Source organism: Colobus angolensis, unplaced genomic scaffold, assembly GCF_000951035.1.
Source record: "Colobus angolensis palliatus isolate OR3802 unplaced genomic scaffold, Cang.pa_1.0 Scaffold1, whole genome shotgun sequence".
NCBI classification, from domain to species: domain Eukaryota; kingdom Metazoa; phylum Chordata; class Mammalia; order Primates; family Cercopithecidae; genus Colobus; species Colobus angolensis.
Window position 1 is genome coordinate 404,397 of NW_012110918.1, and position 4,888 is coordinate 409,284.

Below are 4,888 nucleotides of genomic sequence, written 5' to 3' on the forward strand. Positions count from 1 at the left end.
GCCTGTAGTCCCAGCTACTCGGAGGCTGAGGCAGAAGAATGGCGTGAACCCGGGAGGCGGAGCTTGCAGTGAGCCGAGATCATGCCACTGCACTCCAGCCTGGGTGACAAAGCGAGACTCCGTCTCAAAAAAAAAAAAATACAAATTAGCTGGGCGTGGTGGTGGTGCCTGTAAAATCGCTTTACCCTGGGAGGCGGAGGCTGCAGTGAGCCAAGATTGTGCCACGGCACTCCAGCCTGGCGACAGAGTGAGACTCCATCTCAAAAAAAAAAAAAGAAAGAAAGTCAGATTTTTTCAGACAGAAGCGTTTTATCAGCATTCAAAATAAATTTACTGAGAAAATCACAGTGTCTCTTTTGGGAAAAATAACCATCTCCTAGTCCAACTGTCTACCTAAAAGAAGAGTCTGAAATATATATAGCATGTAATTGTTACTGTATTTCTTTTCTCACAGTTAAAATCATTGAATGCCATCTTTGTACAGAAACATTGTGCAGAGTTCAAAACACTAAAAATATACAAGTAGTTCTTAGTTTTTGGTTATAAAAACAAACTACATTAGATGAGATAAAAGAGCTACTGCTTTTCATTTATTCAATAATAGTTATATTGAATCTTACTGCCATTGATCTTTACATATACGCAGTGGAACAATGAGTTTATTAATACTTCAAAATTTTAAAATAAACTGAAAATTCAAAATTATAGAGCTAAATTTACACATAATGCTACACTAACAAAATTCTGTGTGGTCAAGGATATTTATTTGAACATAATTTTATATTTAGTTAATGATAAGTAGACAGATAATTGCTTTTCTATGAGGAAATGCTGAAAAGGATGATAAGGCATTATTTTAAAATGAACATCTGAGATTTAATCAGAACGGCATTGATCAATAACTGTTTTAAAATCACTGAAATAAAAATCATCTGACATATGTTGTTTACTTTTTTTTTTTTTTTTTTTGAGACGGAGTCTCGCTCTGTCACCCAGGCTGGAGTGCAGTGGCCGGATCTCAGCTCACTGCAAGCTCCGCCTCCCGGGTTTACGCCATTCTCCTGCCTCAGCGTATATGCTAATTTTATAAATTTTTGTACACACACACACACACATACACAAGCACTTTTCCCAGCTTTCTCTTCATGGAGTAATTTAATTTATTCCATTTAAAAAATCTTAGACTCAGAAAATAATAAATAATTAAGGAATATTATAGAACCGATTACATGATTTCAGTAAGCTAAAAATGATATTTGCTCCATATTTTTCACTATATCAATGATATTCTTCATTATACAAGTATAGCACCTCTTAAGAGCAATTAGTTAAGTAAAACTTTGTCAGGGAGAAGATATGAGGATTACTTTCTTATTTAAAAAAACTAACTTGCCAACAAACAGGCATGATTGAATTAGAAAAGCTTCAGTTTTTTGCGACCCTGCTCCTGAAGTGAAATTTGGATCCTAAACACCAAATGGTGGGTTCATCTGCCATGATGCATGACATCTGTTCTATCAAACAGAATAAACTCTGTTAAAGATGTTCCTTAAAAGGTCTAATTTCAAGTATACCCTGCCATCAGAGTTGATCTACCATAGGTAGACTAATAAATACCAACCAAATAAAATCTAATGCATAAAGGACAGAAAAATAAATTACATGTTTCCTCAAATTTACAAAATTGATTGCTCATTAAGATGTTTATGGTCAGGTACAGTGGCTCACGCCTGTAATCCCAGCACTTAGGGAGGCTGAGGCGGGCACATCACAAGGTCAAGAGATCGAGACCAACCTGGCCAACATGGTGAAACCCCATCTTACTAAAAATACAAATTAGCTGGGCATGGTAGCACACCTACTACACCTGTAGTCCCAGCTACTCAGGAGGCTGAGGCAGGAGAACTGCTTGGACCCGGGAGGTGGAGCTTGCAGTGGGCTGAGTCTGTGCCTTTGCACTCCAGCCTGGTGACAGAGCAAGACTCCGTCTAAAAACTCATAATAATAAAAAGATGTTTATATGTACATCTTAATTTCACTATCTCAGATTATTTTTAAACTTGCTTTTAAGCTTGATGGAAAATTCCTCTGATCTATGGTATAATTTGAGTTCAAAATGGATTAATCATTTCCAAATTTTTATCTTGAATCAGGAAACATTCATTTATTACAAGCCATTTCTAAAATTGCTTTTAAACCTATACAATAGGAATTTGATTGGGTTACTAAGGTAAGTCTGCACATGATAAAGTAGGTTGTAAAAATTTGAAATTTTTAATCACACGAATCAAATCGACATTCTAGGAAATCAAGTATGATATCTATTGAAAGGGTGATGACATTTTAATAATTACGGTATTGTGCTTTTATAGCCAGTTTCTGAAATTGTACTATCACTGATTATCACAGACAAGATACAATAATAAGGTTACCCGCAGAGAAAAGGTAAAATGCCTTGTAAATTCAACTTTCTAGATTTTCAGTGTTCAAGTTTTTGTGCTAAACGAAGTTGAAGTCATATGTTCAGAAATGTTCCTGTGTTTACAAAATAAGCTTCCAGCATTTCCCCATGAAACACATTTCTAAGTACCAAGATGGAATAATTAGAGAGATGTTTCTGCATGGAATTCTATAAATTGTGACACCTGTTTAGTTGAACAAAGAATGAAAATACGCCGACTTGAACAGAATTCAAGAAATTATTAAAAGACTTACACTTTACCAGCAGAAATTACTTAATATAGGAAAAACATCAGTCATTTTTCAGGGAGTCATCAAGTGACTTTTAAATCACTAAAAATGACAAATTAGAAGTGCAAAATTATCACTATATGAACAGTATTCCTGCGATGGATAGAATATCTGTCACCAGTGATAGCTATTCAACATTCTACAACGGGGGCCAATTGACGCATTCAATATTACAAGGCTAAAAGCAGTTATTACATTTTTTTTCACTTTTAAAACAAAGAAAGCAATCATATAATTTTCAGTTAGTATAAAAACCGAATGCACTCTGAGTCAAAAGTAAGCAGGTATCATATTTTCCATATGGCCATTTGTAGCAAATCATACATTTCATTTTTAAGAAATGGTATATTTTTCAAAGTTTTTTCTGTGTGTTAATAAAACATGGAAAGCTGTGATTCTTTTCTTTCTATACATGGCAATAAGAGTGTACAATACTCGGCCAGATGCGGTGGCTCATGCCTGTAATCCCAGCACTTTGGGAGGCCGAGACGGGAGGATCACAAGGTCAGGAGTTCAAGACCATCCTGGCTAACACGGTGAAACCCCGTCTCTACTAAAAATACAAAAAATTAGCCGGGCGTGGTGGCGGGCACCTGCATTCCCAGCTACTCTGGAGGCTGAAGCAGGAGACTTGCTCGAACCCAGGAGGTGGAGATTGCAATGAGCCAAGATAGTGCCGTTGCACTCCAGCCTGGGCAACAGAGTGAGAATCTGTCTCAAAAAAAAAAAAAAAAAGAGTGTACAATACTCAAATATAACTCTGCGATTTCAGACTAAAAAATTGTGCCATACCTATTTTTCAAATATGTCTGTCAGAAGAGAATAATACTTTGAACTTATTTTAAGATTAAGAACATCCCCACACCTCGTACTCTCCTCATTATCAAACATTTATTCCATACCTGCTATGTGCTGTAAAGTAGGGCTGTAAATCTGAATCGATCACAGGCTTTGCTGTCAGGAACTTTGCAAATCAGGAGGAGGAGTAAAGGAAGTGGATTTTTGCAGAAGTGAAGGAAAAGAAGAAAGACTTTATTCTAGAGAAGATACAATATATGAGTGACAGCAGAGAAAATATGAATGTATATGGCCTGTTCATAATACAATCACTGAGACTAGTTGATTAGAGCAAATGATTGGTTAAGAAAATATTGAAAAATGCTTATAAAAGTAGACATCAATTACATAAACACCTGAATGCCATAAAAAGGATACTGGATTTGACTGTATTCACAAAATGGTGGGAAAAAAATTAAATGTGAAGTTGTTATGCCAAACAATAGCAAAAGTAGCCAAAGCTAAAATTAATTAAATCTTACCAAGTATTTTACATGAATTGGTTCATTTAGTCTTAAGAAAAACACATAAAATGTTACTCAATTCTCTTTCCCCTTAAGTTCACCCTCTTGACAGTGCTCCATTTACTGGTTTCCTCATTTATATTAGCGAATTTCATTTTTAAACAATTACCAAATTATAGTGAAGTCAGGACCACTTTACAAGAAATCAATCTTTATGCCGAATTATACATAACTGATTTTAGCTAAATGTCCCAACTTACTGTTTCTACTTGAAATGGCCCTGTTTAGAATCACTGAAGAGTTGCTTGTTTCACTGAAAACCCAGAAAAGTTCTGAAAATTAAAAAGAAAAAGAGAGAGAGAGAAGGCCACATTGACATTTGCTATTCTGTGTTGGTGTGGCTTTTATCCAGATGAACTCTGTTACTGAAAACTACAAAAGTTCTGTATAAAAACACACAGAAATATGCACAAAGCCCTTTCAGAACGAACAAAACCAGGCAGAAATAGAATGCGTGAGTAAACTCAAAATCTCATCCAAAGAAATTATCTAATCCGAAGAATGGTGAGAGGACCACAAATGGTTGAACTAAAATGAACAGAGCCTCAGTGACCACTAGGAGAATTCTGAGTCTACCATGCGTGTAACTGTAGGAGGAAAGGAAAGAGATATTTTGGCAAATAACTCTTTGGCAAATATGTGGCAAATATCAAAAGAGGCTGAATTACAATTCTGGTAGAATTTTTAAAATAAATTGACAAGTGAATTCTAAGGTTTATATGTATATGCAAAGGATCCAGAATAGTCAGAACAATTTTGATAAAGACTAAGAAACA